General features: G+C 39.9%; 1 protein-coding gene across 5 annotated transcripts in view; it reads left to right on the forward strand.

The window, feature by feature from the left end:
• Nucleotides 1-20,786, forward strand: part of GJC1 (gap junction protein gamma 1) — a 42,121-nt gene that overhangs the window by 2,590 nt on the left and 18,745 nt on the right. Inside the window, exons 1-2 of one of the 5 annotated variants that reach the window (XM_020798039.3) lie at nt 9,739-10,074; nt 13,638-13,693. The exons of 3 other annotated variants lie outside the window; for them this stretch is intronic. The gene's annotated coding sequence lies outside the window, so the exon portion shown is untranslated. Of the gene's footprint in view, nt 1-9,705; nt 10,075-13,637; nt 13,694-20,786 lie in introns of those variants that run through there. One more of the 5 variants, XM_020798035.3, reaches the window with a different exon arrangement.

A 20,786-nucleotide genomic window follows, 5' to 3' on the forward strand; every position in this document is an offset into this window, starting at 1 on the left:
GGGGGTTGGTGATTTTTTCGTCGGTCGGAACGGATTAATTGCATTTCAATGCAGTCCTATGGGAAATGGTGTTACGACCGGAGTTCTGGAATCAATTAAGTTCGTAAGTCGAGGCACCAGTATATATGCATGCTCTCCAGTGGCTGATACTGAGAGTTCTTCCTCTTTTTCTTTTAAATTAAGTTTCTGATACCTTTTTAGTATTGGGAAATAATACTTAGTAGTATTCCCAAGCTAGCCAAGAGTTGGTGCACTTCTAAATGTAAAAGTACTATTTAGTTATGATAATGATTAGCTATTGGCATCTTATGTTTTTGTGATGTAACTCAAAGCTTTCAAAAGCCCACATTTATTTATTTATCCCACCTTTCTCTTTTAAAAGAACCCAAGGTGGCTTACATAATTAAAAAAATAATATGTAGAAGCTAAAAGTGCATGTACAAAAAGATTTAAACAAGTATTACATTAAAAACAGTAATAAAATCAATACAAAAACACATTTAAAACAACAGAGCACAACCATTGATTTAAAAAACCCTCTGAGCCCACCACATAGGTATTAAGGGAAAGCCTGCCTGGAAAGAAAGGTCTTTGTCTTCTTGCAGAAGGACAACAATGATGGGGCCAGCCTCAAGCACACCTTGTGAGGGTGGCAGGGCTGAGAGAAAGGCCTCCCTTGATGATCTTAAAGCCCAGGCAGGCTCATAGAGAGAGATGCGGTCTTTTAGATAGCTTTTGTCCTTCTGACATTAGGTACTTGCCAGTCTATTTCATTGGATGGAAGGTCTAGTTTTATGAAAGCTCAAGGATAAACTATTCTCTTGCTATGGTTGTTGTGGGTTTTTCGGGCTGTTTGGCCGTGTTCTGGAACATGGCCAAACAGCCCGGAAAATCCACAACAACCATCGGATCCCAGCCAGGAAAGCCTTCAAGAACACACATTCTCTTGCTACTTCATATTGTTGGTGTTGTGTTGACATGTAATGAAGTCATCTCCGACTTATGGCAACCCTATGAATGGGCGATCTCCAAAATTTCCTGCCCTCAGCAGCCCTGTGCTGCTCTTTTAAACTCAAGCCTGTGGTTTCCTCCAGGCAGTCAATCCATCTTGTATTTGGTCTTCCTCTTTTCCTGCTGCTTTCAACCTTTCTCAGCATTCTTGTCTTTTCTAGTGAATGTTTCCCAAAGAATGATTCTCATTTTCATCATTTTTTGCCTTCAACCGCTTTTCAGCATTCCCACCACTAACTGTCCCTATTACATCAGCATTCTCTTATAGCAGCAATTAAAGTTCTAGTCATTTAGTTATGTTGACTTGTCAGTAAGTAGTCCCCTTTCCTTTTTCTTCTCAACAAGCCACTTTCCAACAGCCTCAGTATATCTCTTTTGCGCTCTGATTTGGCTATGGCAAGTGTGTGTTAAATGCCATTCTTTCTTTATTGATATCAAGAGTGTTGCATAATTTAAAATTATGGATGCATGTGAAATATAAGTAAAGTTAAAAGCAAATCAAAATGTTGAGATATTTAGACTGTTTTTTACCAGTATTGAGCTACTTCGATAGCGTTATCTCAACCATTTACTAGATCTTATTTTGTACACGTGGTGGGGCATAATTTGCATGCTCGTAAGTGCTTTGTTGATTTAATTTCTCCACAGTCATAGAAAATTTCTCCTATATCCAAGTAGCCTGCCATGATTATTATACTTGATTATTATTTGATCTTCCTACTTCAGAATCTGTAAGTCACTTCTAGGTGGTCTAGCTACATTCTTGTCCTGGAGAAAAACAATCTTCAGTATTCATTTTCATTCGATAATGTGTGTTGTTTTTGTTCTTCAGAGGCTTAGCCTAACCTCTGCTTTAATAGAGTTTTAAGATTTGTGCAGAAACTTTTCCTTGATTTTAGTCCTCATCTAGGGGAATTGGTGTCCCTGAAGTGGATGGGTTTCGTTCTGTATTACTTTATTTCATCCATTATTTTCTAGCACCTCTTGACATATGGTACTTCGAGAGAGGCAATGGCAGCCAAATAAAAGACTTTTTTAAAGATGTGTTTAGGCTACAGGCAGCCAGTAATGGTCTTGCAGAATTTATTAAGAGCTACAGCCACTTGCTTGGCATGTGCTGATTTATACTATGTGCCACTAGCATATTCTGCTGCAAAGTAGCATAGGGACTGACCCCTCCAATTTCCCAAATATGTTATTTCTGGTGGTAACTTTCTGTTTGGTGTTTCAACAATGTTTTTTGTAGGTTAGGGTTCAAACCAGAGTGACGCCCCAAGACTTTAGGACAGGGAATGTTCCAAAATATTCCCTTCCCAGCTTCCTCTTTGCTGCTCTGTTCTTTAAGTGGAAGACACATACCTATGTTTTTAAAGTGTTTGGTTTCAGCTGGTTGTTTTTATAATATAAAGATTTTCTAACACAGAGATTAGTTGGTCCTTGATGGCCTCAATGTTTTAATGATGATGATGATGATGATGATGATGATGATGATGATGATGATGATGATGATGATGATAATAATAATAATAATAATAATAATAATAATAATAATAATAATAATAATAATAATAATAATAATAATTTAGTGTCATTGTAAGTATATACACAGTATACCCATACAACGAAATTCACAGACACCCAGAGACCAGACACATGCACACACATAAAATTCCCCAAACACTCCCCACCCACTAAAAGTCCCCCACTAAAAATACAAACATGTACACTGCAGGCCATGTAACACAGTCCAACTAATTATTCACTACTGGTGGTCTTTAAGCTCATTATTAATTGCAATTATAGCAAAGTTCCCCCCCTAGATTGTCAAGGCAAGACCATCAGCATAGGTGAAACTCCTCGAGTGTGTTGCAATATAGGTTAATCATTTGTATAAATATTAAAAAGTAATGGTGCCAGAACACTGGATAGAATTATATCTCCTATGGAATGGTATACATTAAGGTTGGATGGCTGAGTAGATCTGACATAAAATGGTACTGTGCTGAGTGTTTGGTATTCGATCACCTACACTAATGCACTATTGAGCTATAGGCTCACTAACAAAAATTAGAAGTAGATTGGGGTCTCCAAACTTTTCAGAGTGAGGGACACAACATATATGTTTCAGATTTTCCAGGGCCAAAGGAAGGTGCACATACATGCATGTGCGCAAACGCCCATTTGCATGCACTCACACGTGTGCATGCACTCTTGCACGTGCACACACATGTGCACCTGCCCGCCTGCTCACTGAGCTGGATAAAAAAGCAAAAAGGGCTGAATGTGGCCCACGGGCCATAGTTTGGAGACCACTGATCTAAACTGTAGCGTCTCTGCCAACTGCCATTACATCAGCTGGGTAGTTTAAGGTTATATATGTAGAAGGCACATTGGGATTCTGTCCATTTTGTAATGGATTCACCACTATTGCCATCATGTTCATAGCTCCAAATGTTGCTGTTGGGTCATTTTGCTCATCAGCAAGTTTGCAGGGCAATGTTTCTGAAGAGAAGGATTGCAGATCATTGCTCAGGGGATACCTGAGTGTACTCACAATGCTATTCCACTCTTCAGTGAGGCTCCTTTTATGTCCCCTGCCATCAAATTGGAATTGACTTGCAGCAATCCTAATAGGGCTTTTAAAGTAAATGAGATGTTTAAGGAGTGGTTTGCCAGTTTTACCGCCACTCCCCAGTGAGTTTCCATGGCCAAGCTGGGAGTCACACTAAAGTGTCCTGAGTAGTCTTATGTCATTCTATCCAGTTCTAGGGGTTAGTCTTTGTATATCCTTGTCTATGAAACTGCTGCATTTGAAGGAGTGTTCACCTCTTTCCATTTTACACATAATACATTCCTTGCTAATTAAATGTGCAAATTATAAGAGATGTACAGTGCTGCCCCGCATAGCGACGTTAATCTGTTCCGGATTAATCGCTGCTATGAGGAAACATCGCTCAACGGAACGGAAAAACCCATAGGAACGCATTAAACTTTGTTTAATGCATTCCTATGGGGCCCAAACTCACCGTTCAGCGAAGATCCTCCATAGCGCTGCCATTTTCGCGCTTTCGGTAAGGAATTTTCGCGAAAAACACTTGCGGTGGCCATTTTTGGGCACCTGGCGGCCATTTTGGAACTTCCGATCAGCTGTTTCAGAAACATCGCAATGCGAAGATCGGTAAGCGAACCACTTACCGATCATCGCAATGCGATGTTTTACCCATTAAAACATTGCAATGCGATCACATTAGCGATCTAAAAAAATAGATTGCTATGCGGATTCATTGTTAAACGGTGCGCTCATTATGCGAGGCACCACTGTAACTTGTAACATCCCCCTACAGTTATAAGGATATTACCTGCAAATTAAAGAATTGCTTCTAAATATACAGTGGTGCCTCACTTAACGAGCACACCGTTTAATGACGAATCCGCATAGCGATCTATTTTTTAGATCGCTAATGCAATCGCATTGCGATGTTCTGAATAGGAAAAAACATCGCATTGCGAGGATCGGTAAGCGTTACGCTTACCAATCTTCGCATTGCTGTTTTTTAAACAGCTGATCGGCGGTTCCAAAATGGCCGCCAGATGCCCAAAATGGCCGCCGCAAGGGTTTTCGCACCCTGCCCTCGCTTACTGAGGGCGCAAAAATAGCGGCGCTATGGAGGAACTTCGCGGAACGGTGAATTTGGGAGCCATAGGAACGCATTAAACAAAGTTTAATGCATTCCTATGGCTTTTTCCGTTCCATTAAGCAATGTTTCTGCATAGCGACGATTAATCTGGAACCAATTAACGTCGCTATGCGGGGCACCTCTGTAATGTTATTTCTGATACTGTACAATTAATACTCCTAATTTTTGGTCTTTGTAAAATAAAAAATGCAATGATGATGATGATGATGTTTCTATGGCAAGGAGTTCACAAAGGGAATTAAAGAAAAGCAACCACTATATGCACAGCAGTGTACACAACTTTTTACAGTTCATTTTACAAATTTTTGACATGAAAGACACTTCTATAGAGGAATTAATCTATCATGTATTTGGTTGGAATTTGTTGAACAAGATAGCTTGTTACCAATTATGCATCCTTTATATATCTGTAGGATATTACACATTATTCTTTTGATACAACTGGAGTAGATCGATTGAATGAATTAATTTCTTAAATCGACAAGTATGCAAATCCCATTCATTTATTGAATTACTCTAGGTGGGAAAATCAGAACAATTCTGTTTAGCCCTTTATTTTTGTACTAAAATGAAGCAGCCTATGGAAGCTGCTTTTAAAATCAAGAACGTTTGAAGCATATCAGAATACAGTCGTGCCCTGCTTAATTATTACCCCATATAATGACGAATCCGCTTCACGGCGATGTAATTGCGATTGCAAAACGATGTTTTAATGGTTTTTTTTCGCTTTGCGATGATCCGTTCCCTGCTTCGGGAACTGATTCTTCGCATTACGATGATCAAAACAGCTGATCGTTGGGTTTAAAAAATGGCCGCTGGTTGCTCAAAATGGCTCCCCGCTGTTTTTAGGAGCCATTTTTCACCCGAAAATGGCCGCTGTATGGAGGATCTTCGCTGGACGAGCAGGTATTCAGCCCATTGGAACGCATCGAATGGTTTTCAATGCATTTCAGTGGGCTTTTTTATTTCGCTTGACGATGTTTTTGCTCTATAGCGATTTCGCTGGAACGAATTAACATCGTTGAGCGAAGCACCACTGTATAGTTATGTTAATTGATATGAAAAGTTACATATATGAGTATGTGCCGCAAGCAAGGATGCATTTACCCTCACTATTCCTAGATAAACTCACCACTCCCAGCTTGGACCACAGCCTGCCCATATTAGAAGGGAAGCATATTTAATAGTATGTGATATTTCTTCCCTTGATTTAAAACTTGAGAGTTGTAAAAACATTAGAAGTTATGGCAGAGCGTTAAACCTACTTAGCCCAGCACTCTGCTTTTACTGTAGCAGCCTAGCAATCATGTCCCCTCCTAATGCCTCTGATATCGGAGGTAATATGTACCCGTCGTGTTTAGTAACTGTGACAACCCCAGACCTACTGGGATATGCCACAGTAACTAGACAGCAAATTCCAAATTCAAGTATGCCATAGTTTTGTGTAATGGGAATCTGATATAGGTTGTTTGTGACAGAATCCTGCAGAATATTGCTGGAGCTTGAGAATGCCTGCATACTTACTTTGATTCTCATCCATTCTTGAGGTGTCCAAAAACTCCAGCAGTCGCCAGAACAGTTCTGATTTATTTCAGCAATTGCAAAACCATCTGAGAACCTCTGGCAACCCCTGGCCAGTCAGTGGCTGTGTTGGCTTTGGCAGTGGGCAAAATTGCTGTACTGAGGAGCTGTTTGTGCAAGGAGGTACTGGATTCCTCCTGGGAATCTCAGAGTTGAATGTACCTTTCCAGTTAGAATGAAACCTTGGGTGTTAACAAGGTTGGCATGCCATCTGCCATGATACACACCTGTAGCCCCCTGAGGAACAGATCGGCGTACTCTATGCCCATCCTTAGATGGCTGACAATAGGAGAGAGGAGGCAGCCTGGTAAATCTAGTGCAGTTGCGATTTAATGGATCTGCAGATTTGAACACTCTCGGAAGGAGTAGCTGGCCCTCCCTGTTCTTTTGTCATCTTGCTCATGTGATCATGATTGAGGCTATGAGTACAGAGTCAAATACTGTATTACGGGATTTGCTGCAGGTGTAAATGTTAGAATTCACTATTTTAAAAAATTGATCACATAGATTAGGCGTCATTCAGTCTCGAGAGACTATCGTAACGTGCTCTGTATGGAGGACTTGGAACAGTGTCTAGTGTGGCTGAGGAGGCCAATTCAAGAGTGACAATCCCTTCCACATAAGACAAATACTATCTGTCCCCTGTCCAGCTCCCTGAGTTTTCTGGTTTCAAGACTACCTCTTTGCCTCGGCCTGCTGGACAAGGGTCTCTTCAAATTGGGAGAGGCCATGATGCACCGCCTGCCTCCAGGCTGAAAGCTCAGATGTCAACATTTCCCATCTATTGAGGTCCATTCCTAAGGCCTTCAGATCCCGCTTGCAGATATCCTTGTATCACAGCCGTGGCCTCCCTCTGGGGCGATTTCTCTGCACTAATTCTCCATACAGAAGATCTTTTGGAATCCAACCATCAGCTATTCTCATGACATGCCCAACCCAACATAGACATCTACATCTACGTTGATCACATAATGCCAAGGCCCATTCAGATCAGTCTGGCCTGTTTTGCTCCTGATGTGGAGTGTTTCCCCCCTCTGCTACTGGGGCATCTGGTTTTTTTTTTAAAAGCTAGAACAAATCAAACAAACTTTTCCTCATGTGCTCAGTTGTTTCATTCTCCAAAGAGAAGAGGGGTGTGTTTGTAGGTGGTATTCCAGTGGTGTACTAAACAGGATGTGATGTTTTGGACAACGGGAATGCCTACCACCATGATAGTTCTTCTTAGTTACCCCAAAGTTTTTTTAAAAAAAAATTAAATAAATTACTGAGTTTAACGCTCGAGCACCTTATCACTACATTGATTTACTACTTTAGAACTAGATTAACCCTGCACAGGCAAAAGAAGAGGAGATAAATGTTGCTATGAAATAGAAACAGCTCTGACAAACTACAGTAGACTGCTGTTTTTCTGCGGTATGGATGTCTGTATATTATGGGGAACTTTGGAAATTGGTCCCCTTTCCTGAGTGCCATGTGACACTTTAAACAGCCCACCGAGTTTACAAGGAATGATAAAAGAGCCAGAGATCAAAGGAAGGGGGCTGTGACACAGATCAAACCACCTCAGATTGAGGGACTAGAGTGGACACTGGCACTGAAGCAACCCACAGTCTCTGTGTGATCATCTAATCCAAACGGAAGCACAAAACAGGCTGGCAGTATAGTTACACACTGAGTCCGGACAGTTTCCGACTCACATGTAAGTTCTCCATGCAAGCGAGAACCTAGAATTTGAAGGATTTTTATTCATGTCTAAGACCTACATGTGAGCAGGAATCTCTTCTCTTTAGGCTTCATGATGATCATGTGAACAAAGTGTTGACATATGAGGCAGGGCTAGGTGATCCCATCTGAGCGTGTTCAAGCCTCCAGACTGAATAATAACTGAGAAGGGCTTGTTTCTCTTGAACTATTCCATTTTCAGATGGTATCTACTGTATCCTGGTTGGTGAAGTCTGCTATCTGTCTTCTGACGTTGGTACTACAGACCAAATAACATTGGCTACCCTTGGAATCCCCTTTTATATAAATACCAAGTTTCCCATGTCTAGAGAATGGGATAACAGTCTCGGAGCTTTCCTTTTCATTTTTCTTTTGCTTTTACTGTACCTAGAGCTCTTGCACAGACTAACATGGCTACCTCTTCTACAACTACAAGCTTGGATTTGTGGCTCTGATAGATACAGTACTTAACACAATTTCTGTTCTTATGAACGTCCTTCGTAGTGGACCCCAACAAGGAGTTTGCCCATTGAATAGATTCTTCAAAAACAAACTGAAAATACTATTCTGTAATGAACTGATATCACTTACTGGAAAAAAGCAGACAAAATGTGTCCATTTAAATAAATGTGGCTTTGCCCAAAGAGACCACGCATCATTCAGATATATTAGGCAGCTTAATTTCTTTGCAGTTTTCAGTTCGATGGTCAACATGTAATGGACAAACAAATACAGTGGTACTTCGCAAGATGATTACCCCGCAAAACGATGAATCCGCATGACTGAGGTTTTGCGATCGCCATTGCACTTCGCAAAACAGAGTTTCCTATGGGTGATTTTCACTATACGATGTTTCGGTCCGTGTTTTGCCAGACGGGGACCGATGATTTGCAAGACGACGATTTTAACAGCTGATCGGGGGCTTCGCAAAATGGCTTCCCTATGGGCAGTCTTCGCAAAACAGGTGTTTTCGGGACCGATGCTTCACAAGACAGCGATTTAAACAGCTGATCGGCACTTCACAAAATGGCTTCCCTATGGGATGATCTTCGCACAACGACGACTATTTTCCCCATTGGAACGCATTAAACGGATTTCAGTGCATTCCAATGGGGAAACGCTTTTCGAAAGACGATGTTTTCGCTAAACAGCGATTTCAATGGAACGGATTAACATCATCTTGTGGGGCACCACTGTATAGGCGGAAGCAAATTCACTGTGTTCAGGGAGACTTAAGGTGTCTCCAGACAGGGGCCTCCTAATACCAGACAGAATACATTGTGGTCCTTTGGTCTTTTTTCCTTGAGGGATGTTTTTCCAAAAAGAAAAGAGACATAAGCAACTATTAGAACATTTGGGTGTAAGTAGAAGATATTTTCTTTTGGGCCCCCTGAAAAATTCCATGTTTATGGCAAGGCAACTGATTGATGATAACCTCAGGTGAAATCACCCTTGCTTCCCCACTAATATCCTTAGGAATTTGTCTCTTGATGTCTTCATTTGCTTCTTCTTGCAATAGCTAGCTGGACCACATTGGAGGAGGTGTTTCTTTTAATTGGACAAGCGGGGGGTGGTGGTTAGAAAAAATATGAACAAGGGGTTTTATTACCAGACTGTTTTTACTGAAATAATCAACTAATCCACTAGGGCAAGGGGAGATTGTATAGTTACAGCTGCAAAGAGACTGGACTACAGCATTTCACATTGCTCTCCCTCATAAACCATCACCGTGAAAGGAAAACCTCGTGTTTCCCTGCTGAGTGGTCGAGATGCATATAATGTTCATGCACTGTAATAGGGGGAGGAGAAAAGGGTTGTGCTTGGTTGTCGCAAACAATAGCAGGCTTGCAAGGTCTTTCTTCAGCTGTCAAAACTTGTTTTCTCATGAATGCAGAAAGCGTTCAGCCTCCGTAGGAATGTGTGCTGTCTTAATGGTGATTTTGCCACCTTTCACCACATTCTCATTTTGGCATCTTGTTTCATTGCCCTTTTTTGTCTCATATTTCTTTATGCCTCCTTGGGTTGAGTTGTTCTCTCGCCATCCTAGAAACCACTGGAATCTGTGAGTATTTGTATTATGTGTGTATGTGTTCTGTCTCCTTCTTTAAACAAAAGAAGCATCCACTCATTGTGGAAAACTTTGAAACCTTTAAGTAAGTTCTGGTTTCAAGTACAGTACAGATGAGAGATTTCTTTTTAAAGAAAAGATATACAGTAAGACTTGAATGTAAGCAATGTGTTAATGTATATGTCTTTTTTGTTTGTCATTCAAAAAAAGGCAGAAAGCTCTTATGAATTTTGTTGTTTTGAACCAAATGATGAAAAATATTTAATTGAATCAAAGTGGTCTACGAAGTATGTAGAGAGGTCATGGATAGAGACTGAGTAACAGAGCATATGTATTACTTCTTTCTGATTTATGACTTTGGAAAACAAGTTACAGACTGAACCCCAGAGAAAAATAATAACTTTATTTCATCATATTCATTCTCAGATTTTGATACCAACAACTGCTGTGAATATATTTTGTCATTTCAATATTTTGAAAACTCAAATAGGGAGTTCTAAACATTTCTGGACACCACTTTGCATAGGCAGAAGGGTTTAAAGAAAAACATAACTTACTAATATCCCTTAAGTTGTCAAATATGTTTATTGAGTAGCTTGGCAGTATAGGATCCAGGCTTTTCTCTGAAAGCAAAGTTGTGCTTTTTTCTGAGATTCTTCAACTCACTCAGTCACCCACTTCTAAATAATATCTTCACACTGCATTGCATTGAATTGCATTGGATTTAAATTTGGTATTTTGGGGGGAATGGAAAACCAGAAAATAGCAGTTGTAGTTGATTGCCTTTTACTGTAATTTTGTCAGTTTTCTAAAAAAGCTTATAAGCAGTGGCATCTGGTAAGTAAGCAAAAACACACACACAAAGGAACTAGAGTTGGCCAGTGAGGATTTGATTTAAATCAAGTTTATTTAAATCATGATTTACATTTTAAAAAATGTTTTTGATTATTTAAATTTTAAAAATTAAACGTAAATTGTCATTTCAGTTATGATTTAAATAAATTTGATTTTTATCTACTCAAGTTGGCACAAAACACTATAAAACTATTTGTTAGCAAGCTTGCACTTAGGCTGTGAAATAAGAATCACAGAAAGTCTTTTAACACAAGAGAACAGGCTGCCCATTTGGCTTGAGTGTGTAAGAAATTTGTTAAATGTCTGCCATATAGTTTGTTTTGTAGACTTTGTCTGGATATTGGCAAGGTAGGGTTGTGTATTGTAAGTCACATTTAGCATTCTTGTTAACCTTGATGCTCAGCTGAACTTGTTCTGTCCTTACTTATACTCAACATTTTTTGCTCCACACATTTAATGAAATGTAAATCTGATGAAGTAGTTTTTGTTCATGAAAGGTCATGCAATAGTAAATGAGTGCCTCTGTTTGAGTTTTGCCATGCTTGGTTTTTCCTTGTTTCTATTTAGATTTTCCCCCCATATTTTTCCTTGTTAAGGTTCATTTTACTTTTACCAGCTTAGCACTACATTTACCAAGATTGTATTGTAACTTAGGCATCTTTTGGATGCTAATAGTACAAATTATATTAAAAAGTTACTTTGAAACAGCACTGTCCCAATCTTAACATGGGACTTGAAAGTTAAAATCATATGGTTCCCTACACTGTGGGTCTTAGTTAAGAGCACTCAGTAGAACTTACAGTATCTATAAAACTTGTTTTGTTGTTGTTGTTTAGTTGTGTCCGATTCTTCGTGACCCCATGGACCAGCGCACGCCAGGCCCTCCTATCTTCCACTGCCTCCTGGAGTTGTGTCAAATTCATGTTGGTAGTAGCTTCAATGACACTGTCCAACCATCTCGTCCTCGGTCGTCCCCTTCTCCTCTTGCCTTCACTCTATCCCAACATCAGGGTCTTTTCCTGGGAGTCTTCTCTTCTCATGAGATGGCCAAAGTATTGGCGCCTCAGTTTCAGGATCTGTCCTGAACTTGTTTTACCTTACTATATCTTGGGAAGAAGTTTCCATAGTATTTACTGGATTTTTTTAATTTTTTTAATTTTTTTTTTTTGCTGAAGACACACCAGTACACTTTAAAGCATTTATAACTTTTTCTTTCTTTCTTCCCATTACATGCTTTGATGGATTGCATAGATTTTTTTGTTTGTGTTAGAATTGTGATTATCTAAAGTTTTAAATAAAAGAGATAATGGAAGAGTGCCATACTGTATGCCTGTTGCAATTTGCTTTGCAGAGCAAGCACCATTTCAAAACTTCTCCCTAATCTAGTAAATTTCACCATTCTGATTTATATAGATAAGGAAAACAGCTTCAATCCAAATGAAGAGCATGTATTTCAGGCCAAATACCAGTAAGGGTAAGGTACCACCCACTTTTCAAGTGCATACAGTGAACCCTGTATGATATGGTGGAGAAACAATTTCACGGTGCGTCTCTGTTGTGGTCTCATTGTGCATCTTGTTTTAAAGATAAATTGTGGCACATTTGTTCTCACATCACCCTCTTTCATATGCATGGCGGGTCAAATTTGGTGAGAAATACAATATTGCCTTTGATAGAATGGGTGTGTGTGTGATATGGCCCCAACCTGCAGAAGTTGCCTCCCCTCTGAGTTTGAACTAGGGGTTTGCAGAAAATTAAAACCAGGACTAACTATAATGAGCTGAAAAGACTAGTTCTGAATTCTTAGCACCGGAATCAATATTCTTAGAATATGAGCTTCAGATTTTTTAAGTACTGTACTCATAAAATGTGTGGATCTAATATCATTACAATCAAACGTGCTTATGAATCATCAGTGGCACACGGTTGTCATTGGCTAGGTGTGGTAGAATATATCATCCTAAAAACAGAATACAGTATTGTTCTGAAAGGTCCTGCTGTAATACAAACCATGTTGGTGTGTCTTCGTCTGGAATAGGCAATTAATGCCCATTAGCTTTACAAAATACATACCTAATACTGGTGAGGTTTCCATTTGTTAGAGCTGGTTTGCTTGTATGGGTTGTTGCCTCTCTTTGGATTCTCTTTGAGGCTGGGATTGTAGGGACTGAAAGGCTTTCAGTGTGTGCTGATAGTAATGTATTGATGAAGATAATTAGGACTTTATTTTCAGTTGGCTCTTTTACTGGGATTTCCCAATATATACATATATTGCTTTATATTTTAAATGGAAAAAGAGGAGTTTTTAAAAAATTGAGTATGGGATAAACTGAGACGAGAAACAGATGATAGAGATAGACCATGATTTTTTTTTGGACTATTTTGACAGAAAGGATATTCTCCTAAGCACTACATGATGATAAATAATAATCAGGAACAGAAATGGCTAGGATGCCTTGCTAATGTTTTTCCCAGGCCATCTGCCTTACATAAGACAAAATGTAAATTTCAGTAAAGTGTTATCTGATCCAGTATCATAGTGCATAAGGTCTTCTGTTGACTGTCTATGTTATCAGATGCGATAGATCCAGATATGGCTTTCTTCTTTGTGGAGCTCTTGAAAAGTAGTGAATAAGGATGAAATTGCATGATAAATATGGCACTGTTGGTAAAAATGACGGCCATGTGTTCTCTGTCCTCAGTATGCGGTGCTCCTTACCAAAGCCTGTGTCTTACAGTGGCCTGATGGCCAGCGATGGTAAGTAGGGATGCATGAATTGTACTCTGTGTAAATTAGAGAGAGAACATGGTTGCTGATTTCAAAAGTAGTTTTGTATTTTTATGATGTGTAATTTGACCCAACAGTGTTACTTGGGCATTCCCAGACTTAATCCTTGTCCTGGACATTAGCTCACTCAGCGATCTTAGAAAGCGATCTTTCAGCCTAAGCCCTCTCTGCCCTCCTCCAACTGTAGTATGTTGGTAGTGTTGATAATATAGGACTGTTGTAAAGATTACTGAAATAGTTGTTGTGGGTTTTTCGGGCTCTTTGACCGTGTTCTGAAGGTTATTCTTCCTAACGTTTCACCAGTCTCTGTGGCTGGCATCTTCAGAGGACAGGAGTCAGAACTCTGTCTGTGCTCTGGTCTGTTACTGAAATAGTTAATGTAGGGTGAAATGTATGAACATGCAGAAAACACAGTAAAAATGCTAACTATGTTATTAATAACATGTAGCAAAATGGTGAACCATAACTACTAGTAGGGTTGTCACTGTCCAATTGCCTGCCTCTTCTCCCATTCAGAGTGGATGCCAGCTAAACAGTGCTGGGAACCCTATTTCTTTTGGTAGTTTTCTTATGTGTCACAAAGGCCAGTCAATGCAAGAGAGCGAGTGTCTGGAATTAACTACTGGCAGCTTGAGTGGGACAGCATGGCATCATCTTTTGTGTTGAATCACGCTGCTCATTACCCTTTTCGATGAATTGACCATTATCTCAGGATCTGTCCTCCTTTTTTTAAACCCCCCCTTCTTCCCAAAAGCCAAGTCATTAATAACAGTGGTATATTTGAGTCCCATAATTGTGACTCCACTCTAAAGAATGCTGCATGACATTATTTTGCTGTGACCTTGTACCAAGTCATTTACCAACAGATGACTTTAGTATTACTAAGCAGTGATGATTTCAGTGATTGGAAATATAGGGTGGTGTTTTTTTTGGCATATAATCCTTTAATGGTTGGTTTTGATAACATAGATTTTGCATCTCAGAATCATACTGGTAGCCAAGAATAGAGCGCAAGGTTAGCCAGGAATAGATCAAATAATAAGACTGGTTTGCTGTTTTGAGAGCAAGTTTTCTAAAAAGTCTTCAAATACATTTTGTGATAGTTGCTTGAGGCTCAAGTGTCTGTTACAATCAGTCCAAGTAAATGATATGGGAATGCTTGGCTACTGCTGCTGACCCACATTTTTCCCACATCTCCGTAGTAATGTCTGGGGGAGGAACTGTAATGCATTCAGCATTATCATTCAGCACTATCAAAAGTGGAAGTGAATTATTTTTATCCATGTCATATATATTTTTGTATTCTCTTGAAACACCAGAATGTTTGCCAGAACAGGTCATTAATTGAAGTGATCACTAGTATAAAATTCCTTTTGCAGGTTTCCATTTTCCTGAGGTATATCTATGTGGTGGTCACAAATTTGTTGGGTGTACTTCGTATGGAAAATATCAGAGTCACCGATACATGGTGGGAATCAAAATTCTGTGATTTGTATAAAGTATGTGCAGTTAGTTCCGTTTAGTTCACATAGATTGTCCTGCTTCTTATGGGGAGAAAAGAAAAGCTGTGTTGAAGAAGCCCTTTCTGTGATCTGGCTAATGGGATTTCCTCTGGCATTGTGTTCATAGAGCTTCGAACTCTTACCTTTAGAGGCTTTGGGACCAGCAACTTGGTTTCTTAAACAAAGACAAAGACAAGAAAAAGGAAGCCATTAATACTAGAATACTGAATTCTCCACCCAGTGCCAATTTATGAAATTGGAAATGCTCACATTCTTGCCCACTAGACTGTAAACAGAGCAGTGCAGTTAATTAAGCAGATGCGGACCCTGGTGAGTTTGTGTTATGGGTTGGGGCTTCCTTCCCAAGCTATAAATAAAATTGGGGGAAGGGGTGACTGACTGTATATGAAAGTTGAAATGTAATGGAAAATTCAAATCAGATGAGTTGATGCAAGAGGCATTTCCCTATGGAGTCACTGGGCTGAAAAAATGTTTTATTTGCTTACACTCAAACAGATGCTTCAAAATACTCTTAGAATGACTGTTCCAGTGCCAGCTACACAGGAGCAGTTCACTCGTCTTTCTCGTTTAGCTTATGAACACTTTAAATTGGTTTGCCACTCATAATGCCAGTCAGCACACTGGGCAAACCATACCTGTGGCATGACTGACTGGCTCTACGTGAACTGGTTGCTGTGTTTCAGATAGAGAGGGGTGTCTTTAATCATTTCGAAAGCCGTTGGAATGAGCTATAGAACTTTAGAAATAATGACTGTTTAGCTCTTCAAGGATGATCTTTGTGCTGCCACCCCAAAAATCTTACCCTGAGTCTTGTAAGTGACAAGGTACTTTAAAAAGTTTGAATGCGTGAGGCTTTGTTAGGCTATTGCATGGGGATTTACGAATTTAGAAATCAAGGGAAAGGATGGACAGAGGCAAATCTTTTTTTCAAACTTCAGTCCATTCTTGTAAATAACCACACAAAAGCTGCTAGCCTGCAAATGATGTGCTAAGAAGTTAACAACCAGTGTTTCTATACTGACTGTAGAGAACAGTCAGCAGGGAAAGACAGGCTATTAGTCTCTCAGCCAGGCTAGTAGGAAGGAAAAGCCGGCTCCTACCAAGTGGTCCAGTGTGAAAGGAACAGAGCACAATCCACCAGTGGAATGTGTATTTCAGTAATAGTCTAACAGGAAGGCTGGGGTAAAAATTAAGCTGGCTGGTGTCAGAAGGATGGGGTGGGTCTTCTGTGCCGAATCATTCATTCACTTGCTTTGAATTCTGGTCATTCTCAGCTATCAGGAGAGTTCATAGGTTAGTTGAGTATGTTTAGTCTGGAGAAGAGGCAGTTAAATGCCAATGTGAAAGTCATCTTCAAATACTTGAAAGTCTGCCACAGAGAAAATAGAACTAATTTGCTTCCTGTGGCTTCGTCAGTTGGATACAAACCAAGTTTGGAATCTGATAAAGTGGATTTTAACTAAACTTCCAGAAAGAAAATTTTGATTGTATGAGTTGTTCAAGAATAGAAAAGACTGCTTTGAAGGGCGGTGGACTCTTCCTTCAGAAGTTTTAAAGAATACACTTACATTGTTGTGTATCTGGAATGCTAATTACAGTACGTGCATTATCAAGGCCAAGGCTAGGATAGAAGACCTTTGAGGTTCCTTCAAAATCTTTGTTTCTCTCTTGGTATGTAACATCATTTATTAGACCATTTCCTGTTCAGAGGTTACTCTGATAAACCCCACACCCTGACTTAAGTTTGTCCAAGTTTGAAATCTTATGCACGTTGTGTCTTTTATAATTAGATTAAAATGTCTGGTTATATGCTTTCATTTAGGTCTCTGAGTGACGGCCAATTTATATACGATGTATATCCTTTCATTGGGGTTGAAATCATGCTAGTATTCAAGAGGTGTGATTGAAGCAGTCCTTGGGCCTGAGAAATCAGACTTAAGAAAAAAACATGCTTATGGCCTGCTGTAACAATCGCACAAAATTAGCACAAGGCATTTCCTGTTTTTGTGACAATGATCTGTAGGATATGTTTCAGGCCTTGGAAATGACATGGGATTTTGTGCTTAAATTCAGGATACAGTACAGTTTCCTACTCACCCATGCATGCAGGAACTTGTTCCTGTACGTTAATAAAAGAAAAGGAAAATAAAATAAAATATTGTAGCACTTTAAAGACTAACAGTTTAAGCTTATCACCTGGGCTGGGGTCTTCTTAAGTAACAACTTGATAGTCCCATTCTTGTGTTAAGGAACCATTGTCGCAATGTCTGTTACCTGTATCCTCACCTGGACAAAAATTTACACTGAAGTAAAGCTGCTAGTCTTCAAAGTGCTATGATATTTTGCTTTTTCAGGCTTTTTTGCCAGCATGCAGAGACAGTTCCTATGTATCATGCTGTATTTTGCAGAGTAGAGGTGAGCAAAGGTCTGTAACCTGGCCAGCACTTAGTTCATGGTGCTTTGAATTCCTAGAAAGACGCAAAATGGTCTGGGTACCTTTATTTGTTTAGCCCTGTCAGGGCAGCCTTGACTGCATGATTCTGACTACCCTTTGCATATTAGTAGGAATCATTTGGGGTGCTTAGCTTGTTGAGAAGAGCTTTGTGGCGCAGTGGCTAAACTGCTGTACTGCGACTAAAACTGCTCACAACCTGGGGTTCAATCCCAGGTAGCCGGCTCAAGATTGACTCAGCCTTCTATCCTTCCGAGGCCAGTAAAATGAGTACCCAGTTTGCTGGGGGGGGGGGCAATGTGTAGCCTGCATGATGAACTTGTAAACCGCCTAGAGCAGTGTTCCCCAACCTTTGGCCTCCAGATGTTCTTGGACTTCATCTCCCAGAAATCCTGGCCAGTAGAGGTGGTGGTGAAGGCTTCTGGGAGTTGTAGTCCAAGAACATCTGGAGGCCCAAGGTTGGGGAACACTGGCCTAGAGAGTGCTTGAAACGCTATGGGGCAGTATATAAGCAGCATGCTTTGCTTTGTGCATGATCTCATACAATTGAGAACCTTAATCATTTTGAGTTCTAAATCAGATGGGGAGATCAGAAAAGGCTGTGCTGGCGGTGATATTCTGTATGTTGTAGCCCAAAAAGTAAATTTTCCCATCTGTGTGTGTAAAGCAGCCTTATGCTTCAGGTATTTATCCTTACAGGTATGAAGGGCTTCGCCTCTGGAACAATCTCCCTCCGGAGATTTGCGCGGCCCCCACACTGCGTATCTTTAAAAGCCAATTAAATACATGGATCTTTATTCAGGCCTTGCCCTCCAGTCAATACTTGATTCTTTCTTTTTATTCTTCCTTTATTTACTCTTTACTCTATTTTTCTGTTTTGTAAATTGTTATTGGTAGATTTATGTAATATTTTTGTGTTATTTTATTAGTTGTTTACATTATATTGGAAGCCGCCTAGAGTGGTCGCATAGACTAGATGGGCGGGATACAAATCAAATCAAACAAACAAATAAATAAATAAAGTGATAAATATGGAGCTCATCCCATTTAATCCTTGTAACAACCCTGTTGAACGAAGAACTTTGCAAAGTGTAGATGTGGAGAAAAGTAAAACTGAAGTCTTACCCAGATATTATAATGCAGTCTTAAATGCCACATGATGAAAGGAATTCTTTAGTCCTGCCACTTCTATTGTCATTTCCATCAGCCTCCCATGTGTGGAAGACCTCATGTCCGAAGAAGAATTCATAGAATTGACATGTGGAAGGCATCTGTGGATAGTGCCCCCCCATTCATTGCCCTTTATATATAGGAGGGAGCCAAAACAAAGAGAGGGAGGGGAGTTAAAATGTTTTCTGTACAGTGGTGCCTCGCATTACGTTAATTCGTTCCAGCGAAATCGCTGTAAAACGAAACGTCGTAATGCGATTTTAAAAAGCCGATAGAAACGCATTAAAACCCGATTAATGTGTTCCTAGGGGCTTGAAACTCACTGTCCAGCGAAGATCCTCCATAGTGCGGCCATTTTTGCTGCCTGTGCAGCGAGGAATCAGTCCCAGAAAAGAGTGGGCAGCCATTTTGTTTACCCGGCAGCCATTTTGAAACCGCCGATCAGCTGGCCGAAAATCATCGCTTTGCGACGATCGGTTCCCGAAGCAGGAACCGATCATCGCAAAGCGAAATTTCCCCATAGGGAACATCGTTTTGCGATCAGCTAAATTCTGATGCTCAGAATTGGGGAAACATCTGCTCCCCACATTCTTTCCTTTCCCCTAAGCATTCTCCAATTTTAAAAAATTGCTCATCCTTATTATTTCTCATATTTACGTCTTGCCAGTTCCCCATCAAATCAGCAGGGGTAGGACCAGAGGAAGGAAGGAAAGAAAGGGGCTGTGGGCTAGAATGTGAATTGTATTGCATCCAATATGAATGGTGAACTCCCAGTTCAGTCTACAGCCCCTGTGTGAGCACTGATTGCGATTTCAGATGTAATACAGGCTGTGACCCAAACTGTAGCAAAGCCAAATTGCTCCAATTTGGTTTTCCAGTGTAGTTGCACCCTCCATTACACAAGCCATTGTTTAAACTTACATACAGTAGTTGCAAGTGTTCTCAGCAGGAGCCAGCAAGGCCGAATCCTTCCATTTTCTCCCTGAAATGAATATGCTGGGATTCTTCACCCTCCAGAGGTTGGATTCATGAGAAATTCTTTCTTCAGCCGTTCTGAATGCTCAGAACGTGGAAGATTATGATATTTTGGGACTGCAGTGGAATTAACTAAATGAAGGCAGAAATAGAGAACTCTCTTATGGCTAGAGGCCAATTTCATGGGGAGAGGGAGGAACATTTCAGGGGGTGGGATTCAAAGCAAAACGGATGCCACAGGTAGAGTTTACCAGATTAACAGCAGTGCAAGAATGTTCAGGTATGCAGAACTTTGCCAGTCTGAGATCAGGGTGGATTTGGTTCAAATCAAATTGGTGTAACTCTCAATTTAAATCATGTGTTTATATAAAACCTCATTTTCACTGGTTGTTATAACATTAATATTTACAAATATGAAAGTTTTATTTTTAGAGTAATAACTTTCTAGATTAGTTTTACAATTATGTCACAAGATTAATGATAGCTTGGTTGTTTTCAATTTGAAAATATTCTCTTCAATGAACAGAAAAGGATGATAAAACTCAAGCTACACTCACAGTGATCTCAAGACTTCTGGAATATTCTGCCCAAAATAATCATTTTCATTTATACAGCTTGACCCTCCCGCCTTCCACTCAGTTATTTTCTTGCTTATCCCGACCAGACCTATTCCTCCTCAAAGAATCTTCTATTCAAAGGAGCTTTTTGAAACTTAGCACTTGAGAAGTGAGAGGTTGGTTCTGTCTTGCAGAAGAATAAGATAAACGTCCCTTTCTCAACTTTGTGACTGAAATTCTTGCTGCGCTGAAATCTTGTTGTGTAGTATTCATTATTCATGACTAGAGTATGCCTATTGGAATCAATGGAAATTATTGAATACTTCTCACCAACTACCCACTGATTCAGTGGATCTACTCTTGTTCAATTTACTATGCTAAGTAAC

Source organism: Pogona vitticeps, chromosome 6, assembly GCF_051106095.1.
Source record: "Pogona vitticeps strain Pit_001003342236 chromosome 6, PviZW2.1, whole genome shotgun sequence".
NCBI classification, from domain to species: Eukaryota; Metazoa; Chordata; class Lepidosauria; order Squamata; family Agamidae; genus Pogona; species Pogona vitticeps.